Source organism: Protopterus annectens, chromosome 2.part0 (assembly GCF_019279795.1).
Source record: "Protopterus annectens isolate FY-2018-M chromosome 2.part0, PAN1.0, whole genome shotgun sequence".
In the NCBI taxonomy this organism is placed as follows: domain Eukaryota; kingdom Metazoa; phylum Chordata; order Ceratodontiformes; family Protopteridae; genus Protopterus; species Protopterus annectens.
Window position 1 is genome coordinate 835,577,293 of NC_056728.1, and position 16,891 is coordinate 835,594,183.

Sequence of the window (16,891 nt, forward strand, 5' to 3'; positions counted from 1 at the left end):
GGTCATCTTTTTCCTAAACATATAACTTTTTCCTATAAGAGGGGGAAAAACTTAAAAGAGCTATTGAATTATAATTTCTTGAAAGGGGATGAAAAGTATAATCTTCCATCAGGCACACATCCTTGTGGTCACTGTAGTCTCTGTGAGAGGGTTATTAATGTAAATAGGATTAATAAATGTCCAACAACTGGGAAACAGTCCACACAACGTAAAAAACGAAAAAAACAGTTCCCCTGGAGATAGAATCAAGATGCTGCAACTCGATGTGAATATAAAAATATAACTTCTCTTTATTACTCGTTGTTAAGCGCTTTCATCTAACCATACTTAGACTTCTTCAGAACAAATAACTGCCCTTGGGCATGCAATATATAAAAAGGTGTCATCATCACCTGATTAAATAATTAATCAATTTCAAAACATTTAAAGTGCTAGTGCAAATACTGCTCCTATACTCTGTTACTCTTAAACGAACATTTATAAAACTGGTTAAAATGACAACCACATAATGTACTAACTCTTGAATAACTATACAAATATTTGTAACTTATACATTTTTTTTAAAAATATATATATTTTTTAAAAACAAATTTCTATAATAATGTACCTATAATGCATATGTACACCTAAAAAAGATGTGTAAACTCATGATCCACTTTGATAATGTCATGCTTCTGGGACAAGTTAGTCAATGTTCAATAGCCTAATGTGTATTGTAAAATTTTGTCTACCCCTCCTGTCAGTCTAAACACTGTTTGCCAAAATTGGCTTGACTGAAATATGATCATTTAGTCCTGGTGGGGTAGATGCATTTAATTTGATTTGCCATCTAGTCTCTAACTCTCCCAGTTTTTTACTAACATTCCCTCCTCTGGGATTCACTGTGACTATGTCTAATATGGCAAAGTAAAACAATTTGCAACTGTTGCTTTCTTGCAAATGTCTCCACAAGGCATTTTTTGCATCATTTTTCTTAATGCAATAGTAATGGTCATATATCCTTTGCCTAAGACTCCTATCAGTCTTTCCTACATAGTAACAGTGACAGCTGGCACACTTTGCTAGGTAGACTAAATATGTAGTCCTACAATTCCCTTTCTTGAAACATATCTCTGTCTTGGTAACATTTTCCAATTTTATGCTATTCTCTAAGAATATATACCTGCACTGATTACATGTGCCACATTTTGTTGTACCTGTCTTAACTCTTTCGTTGTTATTTATTTGTATCTTTCTTTCTAATTCACATTTTAAATTGTTCCCATTTCTGGATACGAATCTGGGTGTATCTCCCACTGTTTCAATGATTCTTCTATCCATTTTTAATATGTTCCAGTTATTACTAATAATTCTTTTAATATTTGTAGTCCAAGGGGTATGTTGTAAAATACAGGCCCTAGTATACTCTACATCTGTCACTCTGTTAGCAGCTGCCATATTGCATGCATTTACCAAAGGACCTTTTCCTAATAGGGGTACATATTTATTACCCCATTCTTTCAAAACATAACTGGTGACATCCTTCACTAACCATCTAGGATATCCTCTTTGGATGAACATGTCCCCTATAAACTGCAATTCACTAACAAAATCATTGAATTCAGATGTCATCCTAGCGGCCCTGATACATTGCCCCTTAATTATACTCTTTTTTTGTGTGGTAGGATGGGAGCTACTGTATTCTAAATAGCCATTACTAAACGTTTCTTTCCTGTATACCTTACTTTTTATTTTCCCCTGATCCACAATAATAAGGGTATTTAAATAAGCTATAGAATACAATTCCACATTGTATGTGAATTTCAATTCGTTACTCTTTAAATTCCTGTTCCTTTTCGGAATTAATTGCAAATGTCACTTTAATTTTGTGATTACATCAGCATCTGATTAATTAATTGATATTAGGTGTCTGTGATAATTGTTATCAATTTATATGTGTGTGTGTGTGTATATATATTTATGGTAATACATACACTTTTTGTGATCCTTTGAAGGTGAAAGGCCGAGGTACCAGATCGTTAATAAAGGCAAAGTGGTACACTGGTAAAGTGTTTGGAGCTTGTGTTCGGATTTAATTTTCTTGTGCTTGTGTTTTTGGATTTATCTGCTGCTTTTTATCCAGACACTTACTGGTTGTATGATGACTCAGGCGGTTGGAGCTTCGGGGCAGATTCATATGCCAGGAGCAACCTTTTTTGCTGATGTGGTTAGTGAACGTGAAAGGAAGTTTAACAATACGGATCCATGGAATGTTGGTGGTAACAGTCAGGTAGATGGCCGTTTTGTATTATTGGAAAGACTTATGACTAAAGAAATTGCTTTGTTCCTTGACACTTGCCTCTTGGAGAAGTATATTAACTTGAATTTAACTCCTAGAGGCTTACGTATTGATCGACTTCCTGCGACTGAATTTTCGGAAGAGGAACATGATTTGTTTGATGAATGGAAGCAGGCTTCCTTAGAATGTACTATGAAATGGCTCCGTATACTGGTTAAACGGAACCAAAGAGCACATGACAAATTAAAAAGTGAAATATTGCATCTACAGGACGAGGTGGTGAAGGAGTCCTGTTTTAGGATGCAATTTTCTAAAATTAATGAAAAAATTTCTAAATTAGAAACCGATATCCTGCAGCGTAAAAGAAATAAACTTTTACGGGACATGAAAGACTATGAGACCGGTATCCTGTTCTCATGGCAACGTGAGTCCACGCGTAGTAGGTCAAAGGTCAGGAGAAGTTCACAGAAGCGACAAAGCGTTTCAGCATCCTCAGGGGAACGAGAAGGAAGTGTTTATGGTAAAAAAAATGTGACTTTTGCTGACTCCATTAATGATGGTAACGTGGAGACTGAGGGTGCAAATGGTACATCAAATCCCTCGAGGACTGATAATTCCTTTCAAACCAATAAATCAGGTTGGGGAAGGAATGGTAGAAAGGGCAGAAATCGCTTCAAGGAATGAACAAGTGAGTTTACAGGATGAACGGACATTATGTTTGATTAATTTATCTAATTTGGTTCTTAATGATGATATGAAGTCTGTGCTGCTTAAAGGCAGTAAATGTGTGCCTACGTATTTTCCCTCACTTGGTGATTTATACATGGAATTAAAAATGTTTATCAGAAAATTATACTTGAAAGTATATTTTCATAATTATGCTATTAATCCTGTTAACAATATATCTGATGAAAATAATCTTGAGTATGATGATGATGATGAATTATTAAATGTATCTATTTATGAGTATGAAGATGCTGACTTTGTCTGTGAAGATGAAAATATAGAGACTGTTGAATGTTATCACACAGGTTATGGAAAATTGTTACTTCCTCATTTAATCTCTGATAGTAAATTTATACCTAATATTAAGGTACCTGCTATTGCCGCTTTTTTTAAAGTTTTGTTTAAAGAATTGTCATTAATGCTGGATAAGTTCTATAAGAACAAAAAACAATATAACTTAAATAAAAATGAATGGATGGCCCTTAAGAGTATGGTGAAAATTAAAAGGGAATTCATTTTCAAGTGTGCTGATAAAGGTGGTAATTGGGTCATTTCACAGAAATTAGATTACTGTGAAATGGTAAATGATTTACTAAATAATGTGGTTGAATATAAGCACTTAAAAAAGGATCCAGTGATGGAATTTAATAATGAACTTCTAAATTTGTTAGAGCGAGGGGAACATCTTGTTTTTTTCAGTCATAAGGATGTTTGTAAATTGTTTATTAAGAAACCGTTGACACCTATTTTTTATGCCCTACCTAAAGTGCACAAATGTTTGGAAAGACCTCCAGGTAGGCCTATAGTGTCAGGGATAGGTTCGTTTCTAAGTAATGTGAACATCCTTTTGGATTTTCATCTTAAAAAACATCTAAATAAAGTGACAGCACACATCTCTAATACTCAGGATTTATTGGATAAGCTCTCCCAGGTGAAATGGTGTCAGGACTATTATTGGGTGACCATTGATGTGAAATCATTATATACTAATATTAGTAAAAGATGGGGTTTGGAAGCAGTGATGGAGATGCTGGGTGATGGACCTAGAACCACTTTTTTGGTTAACTTACTTGAATTTTGTCTTACCCATAACTATTTTTGCTTTAATAACTAATTATTTTTGCAATTGAAAGGAACGGCTATGGGGGCTGCTTTTGCGCCCTCATATGCCATTATGTATATGGGATTTTTGGAAAGGCAATTTATTTATCCTACTCTGTTTTATAAAAAGAACGTTGTACTATATAAGCGTTTCATTGATGATCTTTTTTTGATCTGTAGGGGTGATATTTGTGATTTTTTGTATTTTTTTGATACTTTGAATAAGAATGAACATGGACTAACCTTTTCTTATGAATATAACAGGGAAAGGATTAATTTCTTGGATGTGACGCTATATCATGATGAGGAACACATTAGCTATAGGCCATTTAGGAAAAATACCTCAGTAAATATGTTCCTACATGCGAGTAGCATGCATCCTGGACATTTATTGCGTTCATTACCCTCAGGTGAATTTAAAAGAATTTTTGACCATACTAGTGATGGCATGGAGAGGTATAATGAACTAAATAATGTTGAGTTGAGGTTAATTAAGAGGAGTTATGATAAGGATCATTTGTTAAAATGTAAAAATAGGTTACTTGGGATTGTCAATTCTTGTCAGTATCGAAATACTAGGAGCACCTCGAATAGATCTAACCTTACAGTATCTAATAGTAAAGAGTGTGATGATGAGGATAGGTTATTTTATGTTACGAAATTTTCCCCTATATCTGATGAATTAGTTAAGATAGTGAGAAAATATTGGTATATAATTAGTGAGGATGAGAATATAGGTCATCTTTTTCCTAAACATATAACTTTTTCCTATAAGAGGGGGAAAAACTTAAAAGAGTTATTGAATTATAATTTCTTGAAAGGGGATGAAAAGTATAATCTTCCGTCAGGCACACATCCTTGTGGTCACTGTAGTCTCTGTGAGAGGGTTATTAATGTAAATAGGATTAATGGCATACCTTTTGCTCCTAGATTTTACTTTAATTGTAGATCTATAGGAGTAGTATATATTTTAGGTTGTTCGTGTGTAGGTATTTGGTACATAGGGCAAACAAAAAGGATGGTTCGAATTCGTATCTTAGAGCATTTAAAAGATATTAGAAACCATAATGAAGTTAGCCCTGTGGCCAAACATTTTCTTGATAAACATGATGGTTGCCCAAATAGTTTGAGATTTTGTATACTGGGTAAACCATTTTTTACTGGAGGAGGGGGGAATTATTCTCAGAAATTACTTGAATTGGAGACTAAAATGATTCTAAAGTTTAAAACTCTAAAGCCCCATGGGCTTAATTTGGAATTAGGTATTTAGTTTATAATTATTATTATGATATTATTTTGGAAGTTGTTTAACGTTCATTACACTGTTCCTTTTCGGAATTAATTGCAAATGTCACTTTAATTTTGTGATTACATCAGCATCTGATTAATTAATTGATATTAGGTGTCTGTGATAATTGTTATCAATTTATATGTGTGTGTGTGTGTGTGTATATATATTTATGGTAATTCATACACTTTTTGTGATCCTTTGAAGGCGAAAGGCCGAGGTACCAGATCATTAATAAAGGCAAAGTGGTACACTGGTAAAGTGTTTGGAGCTTGTGTTCGGATTTCAGGGATTCTTTCTCTGGACAACCCTATCAATGCTCCTGAGCAGCAGCCTGATTGCTTACCTCTGGAGGCAGTCACGGGAAGATTCTCTCTGCACCATTCAGCCTGGCACACAATAACATCGGATTTCTGGGTGCAGACAATAATTACCATAGGTTACCGTATCCCCTTTAATCTTTACCCCAGACCACAAATGCAAATCCCCGATGTTCCACTCAGTCAGGGATATAGCAGCACTAGAAATCTAAAAGCTGCTTCAAAAAAAAAGTTATCCAAACAGTCCCACCAGACCAAATAGGATCCAGATTTTACTCAAAATTCTTTTTAGTGCCAAAAAAGACAGGGACTGGAGGCCAATTTTAGACATTAGTGTACTGAACAGGTTTGTTCAACAGACAAAATTCTGGATGTTCACAGTTCAGTCTATCCTTCCCTTTCTGGAGAAAGATGATTGAATGCGCTCCATAGATCTTCAGGACGTGTATTACCACATAAAAATGGATACACGCTCCTTAAGATACCTCCACGTCTGACTAGGAGCCAGTCATTACAAATCTTGAGCACTGCCCTTTGCTCTCACCACAGCCCCTAGGGTGTTCACCAAATGCATGGCAGTGGTAGCAGCTCACTTAAGGCTACAGGGATTCCATGTGTTTCCATATTTAGATGACTGGCTCATGACCAGCCCCACCAGGCATCTGCTGCTTTCTGACTTGGACTCTGTTCTAAGCCTTGCAGAGTTCCTAGGCATCGCAATAAAAAAGAAAAAGTCAAAACTATCCCTCACACTGGACATATAATTAATCAGAGCAAGACTGAACACCAAATCCTGCATGGCTGCTCTTCCACTTCACAGACTGGAGAAGTTGAGGTCACAACTTCAAGTGATACTCTCTCAAGACAAATTTCCAGCTCACCAAGTCTTACAGCTCCTTGTTCCATGGCAGCAACAATCACTTTAGTTCCTCTGGCAAGATACTACATGAGGCTGCTACAATGGCTCCTGGCATCACAGTGGTCAATGTTAACTCATTCAATGTCCCATGCAATCCGAATAACCAACCGATGCAAGCAGGATTTATATTGACAAATTAATGAGCCACCCCCCCCCTCAGCCCAATGACATAGTGACCACTGACGCATCCCTGATAGGGTGGGGGGCATTTCCAGGGAAAGACAGTCCAAGGCACTTGGTCCCTTTTAGAGGCCAGTTTGCATATCAACATCCAAGAACTGAGGGAAATGCTCTTAGCATTGCAAGCATTCCGATCTGCCCTCCCTTCAGGAACAATTGCTATTCAGTCAGACAACATGCCAGTAGTCTGGTACATCAACAAACAGGGGGAACCAGATCCTACCCACTTTGTCAGGAAGCCCTAAGAGTTTGGCAATGGGTGATCACCTCCAATCACTTTCTGATAGCAATGCACTTTCCAGGGAATTCTGATTGCGGACAAACTGAGCAGATGCATTCTCCTGCCTCATGAGTGGTCTCTCAACTCTGATGTTGCAGTGAATATCTTTCATCGATGGGGTCAGCCTTGCTGTGATCTGTTTGCCTCTCCCATGAACAACAAATGCAGCAGCTACTTTGCCCTAGTCCTCCTTCAGGGGAGTCCCCGAGAGATGCTCTTCTACACAATTATGCCTTTCCACCAATCCCCCTAACTCCCCAATTTTTGAAGAAAGCCCAACGGTTGAGAAGCAAAGTGATTCTCATGCACCTTATTGGTCCCATCAAGTCTGGTTTCCCTTTCTCTGGCCTCACTTAGTTTACCGTCCATAGGTTCTGGATCCGATTCCAGACCTGTTGGCACATCTGCAGGGACTGGTCCATCCCAACCTACTAACCCTCAAGCTGATGGCTTGGTTCCATCACTTCCAGTAATTGCCAGGCAGAAAAATTTATCTTCCCCAGTACAAAAGATACTTTTGGCTTCACATAAACCATCCACCAGGAAAATTTATCTTAGCAAATGGAAGATATTTGTGCTTTGGTCTGAGGAAAAGGGTACTGATCCCTTTTCAGCCTCGATTGATAAGGTCTTGGAATACTTATCCACCTTATTCTAATTGGAAGCCTCTGCTTCTACCATTAGAGTTCATTTGGCTGCCATTTCAAATTTCCATAATGGTTTTGATTACTTTTCCTTGATGTCTCATTGTCTCTGCAAAATCTTTCTTAAGAGTGCTTTACATTTGAAACCGCCTTTCAAAGAGCCCATTGCACCTTGGAATTTAACGTTGGTCTTACAAAGTTTGGTCTGTCAGCCTTTTGAGCCAGCAGCTGCCTGTGATATCAAATTTTTATCTTGAAAAACTCTATTCCTGGTAGCCATCACATCAGCCAGGAGAATCTCAGAATTGCAGGCGTGGAGGGGCGTGGCCAAGGATGAACACAGGATAGCAGCAGATTTCTTCAGCTCCACCAACATAACTGCTCTGACAGGAAATAATTACTTTTAAATTCAACTAATGTAATAATTTTCTTTCTAAATACGTTTGGAATATCAGTTTCTTGAATAATATCAAAAAAAAAAAAAGAAAATTTAAATAATTTTCCTGTCAGAAATCATCTTGGAAATTTCTCTTTCATCACCTCTGTTCAGAATGAGTTCCAGTAAAGCTAGCAGTCAGGATTCCAGCATCAAGAAAGAGCTTCAGTCTTTACTATTAACTATTCAACAACTAACAACTAAAATGGACAGACTGGATACTAAAATTGATAACTTTATAGAAAAAACTACAAAACAAATGGATTTGTTACATCAAGACTTACAACTTCAGAAAGCTCAGATTACTGGTATAGAAGAGACTCTTAATGATATGGACAACAGAATTCAAGAAGAAGAAATTAACATTGAATTTTTACTGAAACAGAACACACAACTACAATCCAAACTTGATGACCTGGAAAACAGATCCAGATGCAATAATATTAGGATTTCTGGACTGCCAGAAAATATAGAAGGTAACAACATTACTTCCTTTTTAAATACTTGGCTTCCCAAAACTTTAGATTTGTCAGAAGCATTTTCTTTTGGTATTGAAAGAGCCCATAGGTCTTTATCTAATTTTAACTCTAATAAAAATATCCTAGATCAGTTATTGTAAGATTTTTATCATCTTATGACAAGGAGATGGTATTAAAATCTGCATGGGCTAAAGCACCTATAAAAATTAATGAGGCAACTGTGCGTTTTGACAATGACTATTCTTCCTTGGTAATTACTAAAAGAAAAGTTTTTTTGCCATTAATAAGAGAGCTTAAGAAAGCACAGTTCAAAACTCACCTTTTGTTTCCTGCCAAACTAAAAATCTTTTTACCTGATGGCCCTAGAATTTTTGAAGACTTGGACTCTGCTTTGCTGTATATTAAAAAAAATAAAATATTAGATAAAATAGAAGATATGGAATGGGCAAGTCCTTCGCTAAAGAGGATGGCAACAGAAACTTCTTGGAAGACTTCGGAGAAGCAAAAAAGACTAAAAAATAAATGACATGTTCTATATTTTTTTTCTTGTGAACTCTTCAATTACAGTTACTACATTTTCAGAAAGCCACAAATGTTTTAAAGATATATTCAAAGTTACTTTTTGTGTGCAAAGAACTGTTTTGTTTTATAAATAATCAAACTTTCCGAGGAACAAATAACATGCTATGAATCAACTTGTTTCTCTTTGTGATAAAGAGACCTAAGGTTAGTAATCTGATACATTTCCTTTCTCTTCTTGTTTTAAATAATGACATTATTTCTAAACTATGCATTTACTGAGGGGTGGGGGAGGGTAGGGAGAGAAGTTTGATGAAAATATGGAATAAGTGAAATAATAACTTATTAGCTCTTTAAAATTATGTATGCTGTTTAAACACTGTTGCTAAATATTATACCATGACTTAATTGCTTATACATGATTTCAAATAATATGTCTTGATATAATTGCAAATAATTAGAACTAAAATAGTTGTAAGTAATAAGTCTCATGTTTAACATTATTAAAACAAACAGCAAATAATATATCTTTGTAGATACTCTTTGTAGCTTTTTATTCTTTCTTTCTTCTCTCTCTCTCTTTCTTTTTTTCTCTTTTTCTTTCTTTCTTTCTCTCTCTCTCATATATATAGTTATATACTTTTGATAATACTGATATATGTATATAATAAGATCTGTATGAGAAAATGAAATGGGGCATATAAAAATAAGTTGTATAATATGTTAAATAACTGTAGGCTTGGTTTCACTGTCATAGAGACTGTAATGACTTGTAAAATACTTTGTGAAGGTTTTGCACTGTTTAGATTCATTTGTATTACTAAATGAATGTCAGTCACTTGCTTTTACTAAAATTCCCACCAAAATGTTATGGGAGACAATCTGGGATGTGGGTTTCCTCGTGAATAGTGTCCTCGAGTTGTTTTAAAAGCTTCAACACTCAGAATACACGCAGAGAAGCTGAAAGCAGTCATTTTGAACTTTGACCCCTGATTTCACAATGACACATCGCAGATTCATGAAGAATGCTGTTTCAGGAAGTAGAACTGCTGTAAATGCGACTTTGTGATGAAAAACGAACTTTATGACACCTAAATGTGAGTTATTCCTTATAACAACTTATTTATTTAAGATGTATTTTATAAAATATAAAAGTTATAATGATTTTAAATGATTTAGTATGCCATAGTAAACAAGTGAGATATGTTAGAAGGCATAGAAGGTAAATCACATATACACTTGTTTTTGAAAGCTTATATGACTGCAGCACACTAATGTATATAAATACTTATGATTTAAACATATATAATGTTATAAATCATTTGCCTTGACTAACTGACAAGCATAAGTATCATTATGATTACATTTAAGAAGAAATTGTCAGGTGACATATTTTAAAGCTGCAGTTCAGATATATAAAATACACAAGGCTTTCATCACAATGATTTATGTATAACTAGGAATTAACATTGCTGTGCAGTATGATTTTTTAACTTATGTATAAGAATAAATATTTTATTTAATTGGCAATAATAAGTATGAAAAGTAAGCTTTTGGTGCAAGTAATTTAAAGTTTTTAAAACTGTTAATTGCATTTCTATGGCAGAAAGTAGGAATTCTCTAATATACATAATGTTTGAATCATAATAGCCTATGATATTGAATTCAAATGAACATAATAACTTATTCTTACAAACTTTTAATAAACTAACATGTGGATATGCCCCCTTTTCTCTCTCTCTCTCTCTCTCTCTTTCTCTCTTCTCTGTTCCCATTATCAAGATTGTTAGAATACTATTTTGATTATGAGTGTATTATACAGAATAGATGTACATAGTAATATGAGCTGTTTCTAAATGTTCTTACTTGTTTATATGAAGCTGATTTATAAATTGTTTAGTTTTGTCATAATAGATAATCTAATTAAATGAGGTTAACTTTAGTTAATAATAGTTAGTATTGAATTAATTTGGTGGCAGCTGAGGTACTGCTGCTTAGGTTTGGGGGATAACTTGAGTGGTATGAGCCACTCGAAGTTGGAGTTCTTAACTCTAGGCTGGGTGCAATGTTTAATCCTAACATTATTTTCACCTGATCATTGTTGTATGTATATAGTTCTGACATCCACATCATATTTTATAAACTCATTGTCACTACGAATAAAAGTGAAACTTACACAAAATTCCATAAGATTTTCATTAAATACAGTTATAATTAATGAAACACCTAAAGGAGGAGATATAATATCACTTATTTTGTTAATTGTTATTCTGATTATATGTCTTATATGTTTATAAAAGCTAAATGATATCTCTAAAAGGAATTTCTTTAAACATTAATGGATTGAATAACCCATGTAAAAGGGCAAGTTTAATGAGATATATTAATTTGCATAGAGCCAACTTAATATTCCTTCAAGAAACACATCTCCTGAAAAAGGATATAAATTAGCCACTAATAAATATACAGTCTTGGTTAGTTCAGAACACACACAGAAAAAGAGAGGAGTGGCTATTTTATGCAATGAAAATATGCCCATACCTAAAACTATTAAGTCTTATAAAGATGATAAAGGAATGTTCTGTATGGTTACAATACAGATTAATGGGAAGATATACACATTAATCAATGTATATTGGATACCAGGAATCGGCATTAATACAGTGAAACACTATCTCAATAAGATCATATCATTTTCTATAGGAGATATTATTTTAGCAGGTGACTTTAATTGTATCCTACATGAAAAAGATACTACTACTATAGGAAAAAGGAAAATTACATCTAATGCAAAACATTTAAAGGATTTTGTTAATTTATATCATTTGAATGATATTAATAATCAGATAGATTCAAAATCATTACCATACACTTTTTTTTTCTAACAGATATAAAACTTATTCAAGAATAGATAGAGTCTTTATTTCTAACCAGATGGTAACAGACTTAATTAATTCCAAAATCATTTTGTGTCCTATATCAGATCATAATTCAATTGTCTTTGAATTTATGGTAAAAAGTACTTATAATGTTCAGATCAAAAGAATACCAGCATGCTTAACTCAACTAAAAGACTATAAAGATTATATACTTTCAGAAGTGCAACATTTCTTAGACTTAAACACTACACCTGATGTCTCCATTGTTTACATTTGGGATGCTTTAAAATCATATTTATATGGACAAAGTATCAGATGGTATAATAATAAAAGGAAATCTTGGGACAAGGAATTATTAGATATTCAAAGCAAATTAGACTCATACAAACATAATAATAAAGAAAATATTATGGACAAAAAGTCATTGAGGAAATAAATAAATTAAATGAGAAATACAAAGAAATTTTAACCCATAAAGTCAAAATAACATTAGAGAAATATAAGTTTTTGTCTTACTCAATAAGTCCCAAATACTTACATAAACTTAAAAATAAAACAAATAGGTTGAATAAGCAAAATCATATCAAAGAAATTTTCTCTCCAGGGAAAAAGAAGAATGTTTCTAGTTTACCAGAAATTTTAGATGAATTTAGAAATCACTTTCACAAAATTAATCATAATAACATTAATATGGATCCTAAAGATAAAATAAAGAAATTTATAACTACAAACATGAACAAAAAACTTAGCAAACAACAGACTAAACTAATAGATAAAAATATTTCATATACAGAGGTTATTACACAAATAAACAAACTTAAATCAAACAAAGCACCAGGTAATGATGGTATTATACCAGAGATTTATAAAATTCTTCCTAAAAGTACTTACTCATTAATACATAAGGTTTTTATTTTGGCTCAAAATGAGTTAACAACTCCCCATCTTGGCAATACACATTTATTTCACCAATTTTAAAACCCAATAAAGACCCAACCAGATGCACTTCATATAGACCTATTTCATTACTTAATGTTGATTATAAAATGTTTATGAGTATTTTGCTGATAGATTAAAGACAATCATCCCAGGCATAATAGATATAGATCAGACAGGCTTTATTATAAATAGAAATACTTTTGATAATATAAGGAGAACTTTAACGTTAATTGATTTTGCAAACAGGAAAAGAAAGATTTAACACTTATTAGTCTCGATATAAGTTCAGCATTTGATTCAGTAAGTTGGGACTACTTGTTTATCTTACTAAAGTGCACAAATTTCTCTGATGCATTTGTAAATCTAATTGAACATCTATATAAAGGAGCACTGGCTTATATTAAGATAGGAACATATGTCTCACAAAAAATACCCATTTTAAAAGGTACAAAACAAGGGTGTCCACTCTCACCACTATTATTTACTTTAATAATGGAGCCTTGGGCTAATTTGATCAGAAATAGTACTGATATAGAAGGATTTGATATAGATGAAAATACAATATCTAAAATTCAACTTTTTGCAGATGATGTTCTAATTACGTCATCAGGAACTAACTCCTCTATGAAGTCCTTATTTGATAAAATGCTGGATTTAAAAAATATCTCTGGTTTGATATTTAATGAAGAAAAAACTAAAATATTACCAATATACACATGAAAAAATGTCCTCATTAATGATTTTAACAAATATATACCCAACTCAGCTCAGATAACTTACTTAGGTATAATATTAACTAAAGATATTAAATCCATTATACATAATAATTATAGTAACTGTCTTCTTAATATACAAAATCTTTTCAATAGCTGGAACAATATGTTTTTTACCATGGAAGAGAGACTCACAATTATTAAAATGATAATATTCCCTAAGATATTATATTTAATACAATCAATAATACTCCCACCTACAAAAATAATTATTAAGAAATTGAATTCATTAATGTTAAATTTCTTATGGGCACCTAATAGACCTAGGATTGCATTAAAGAAACATACTAATAGCTGGTCTCAAGGGGGCATTTCATTTCCAGACTTTAATTTATATACTATCTCTTCTATTATAAAAGTTATTACTTTGTTAATAGATCAGTCATATGTTGCAAGATGGAAAGATTACTGGGAACTAATTAGCATTCACTTCATGAAAATCTCTTTAATACATAAAAATATTATTGTAAATAACCCCATGTTATGGTTACTAAAAGAATTTTGTACTTCATCTATTACACCAAAATATATAGTTAGTTACCCATTAAACATTATTATTAGTTATCATAATTTTGTATTTATGCATCCTAGGTATAAGGAATGGAATTTTATCCTATTCCCTATAATGTATACACAAGGTGTTCTTATGTCAACCACCTCTGAAAGAACTCTTTTAGTCACTGAGAATGATTTAAAGTATTGGTATCAGTTGCTGTCTGATAATAAAGTTAAAAATTTAGACTTCTTAAAGCAAGAATTTGATTTGAGAGAAACATATTGGTTAGAAATTCAGACTTTTAGACAACATCTTATTAATAAAATTGATTTAATGTCTTTAACAGTTAAAGAATATGTTCCAATTCTGATTGATTACTTGATATTAAATTTACAACATAGAGTTTCAGATAAAGGTAAGCTTTCACACATACATAACATTATTAGAGAAGAAACTCATTACAGTTTAGATACCTATTGGAATTATTTCATTTCCATTAATGGTGAATCACCAAAACAACAAGATAAACAATATATATTGGAATCTGCTTATAAAACTACTTTTTCCATTAATTGGAGACTTTTTACTTGGAAATTTTTACATAGATCTTTCTATACACCTTTAATGATGAATAAAATAAATAATAAAGACAACTTATGTAAAAGATGTAATGTAGAAATAAATGCTGATTGGGCACATATGTTTTATGACTGTGTAAAATTGAAGGAATATTGGAAGTTAATCAATGATTTTTTGCAGGCCCTTTTCACAGATAATTTCATTGTTTCTAAATCACTTATATTATTTAACACTCCTGTTCCTAAAGTGTTAAAAAAGTTAAACTTCCCTTATTATGGTCTATTCTAGCAGTGGCTAGAAAAATAACAACCAGAAATTGGATTTCAGATACTCCTCCTTCATTTAATGAATTTAAAAATGTTATGACTGAAGTGTGCCATATGGAATTGATGACAATAAAATCAAGAACTACTAGAAAAACGTCTTACTATATTATATGGGATACTTTACAAAACCTGTTAAAAAAATCTTAGTTTCAATAATAAGACATTACAGTTTAATCAATTGATTTGATTTGTAGTGGATGTCTCTGTAAATACTTTGGTTATTTTATTAAATGTTATAACTATTTATATTTTAACTGCTTGTATAAGATTGTTATGATATTTATTTTGTATGTTAAAAACAATAAACTTGTTTTAAAAAAAAAAAGAATTGCAGGCGTGTGTAAAACATCCGTATATCATTTTTCACAAAGACAGAATATCACTCAGAACTAAACCCTCCTTTCTGCCTAAAGTAGTGTCAGATTCCAATATTAATCAGTCCATAGATCTACCAGTTTTCTTCCCACATTTCTCAAACAAGGGAGAATAATGTTTACATTTGTTGGATGTACACAGGCAATTATATTTTTATTTGGATAGAACAAAATCTTTTAGAAAATTGGACCAAGTGTTTCTATCCTTTTCAGGTACTCAAATGGACAGACCAGTTTCAAAATTACTCTGTCAAAATGGTTGAGAGATTTCATCACTTTTATTTATGAGCAAAATAAGCTGAACTTATCAACAAAATTTAGGGCTCATTCTACCAGATCTGTTTCCACTTCAGTAGCCTTTCATTCCAGAGCTTCTATGGATAATGGATGTGCAGCTGCAGCTTGGGCTACCCCCATACCTTTAACACTCATTACAAATTGGATACGGTCTCCATGGGAAGAGCATCCTTTGGCTCTATGGTGCTCAGGAAAATCCTTCCCTAGGGCCTCTCAGGGTATAAAGTAGCTAAGGACTCTGTCCCAACAGTCAAGAATGAATGAAGATTGACAACATCAAATAAAGAAGTTATGTTCTTACCATAATGTTTCATCTGTGCTGTTGATCTTCATTATTTCTTTGCACCCCACCCTCCTACCCCCTCCAAAAGACTCCTGGAGGTTCAGAACTAGTCCTTGGGTCTTAGTAGGGTTGTTGTTCAGACAAAGCTTCCACAATTTTCTACTCTATGGGCAAAACTCAATCTGAAGGGAAGGGAAGAGAGGCAGAATGGGTAGCCTTGGCTTGAGAGTTTCTGGCTGGTGCGAGCTTGATATAATGGCCAAGTCAGTTCTGAGGGTCAGAAATGAAACCCAACAGTCAAGAATGAATGAAGATCGACAACACAGATGGAACATGGTTCAGTTAATTAGGTTTGGTGCTGACCAAGGCACATACATAACATTAGACTTAAATTACTTTCATTTATAAGAAGTGGGTTTGATCAAAGATAGCTTGAGAATGTTTTAGCATATAGAACATCTACAATACATTGGTAATAAATACGTGTTGCTATATGGAGAAAGTTCAACCAAAAGTAACTCAGCATGGTGGTCAACTGGTATTAAGGTTATACTCTTTGAAAGAAAAGTATACTTCTGATTTGAGACATTTAAAATGTAGGTATAAACTAACAGCAATGCATAACTCCTCATATAGCTGTGTTAGTGGGTCTACAGACTAGATAAAATAAGTTTTGAATCTTGCTTCAGATGTCCAAAATGAGAAAGTACTAATTTAGAACAAAGTAATGTTCATTTGTAAAAGTGGTTAGTCAAACAAAAAAAAGCTCTGAATT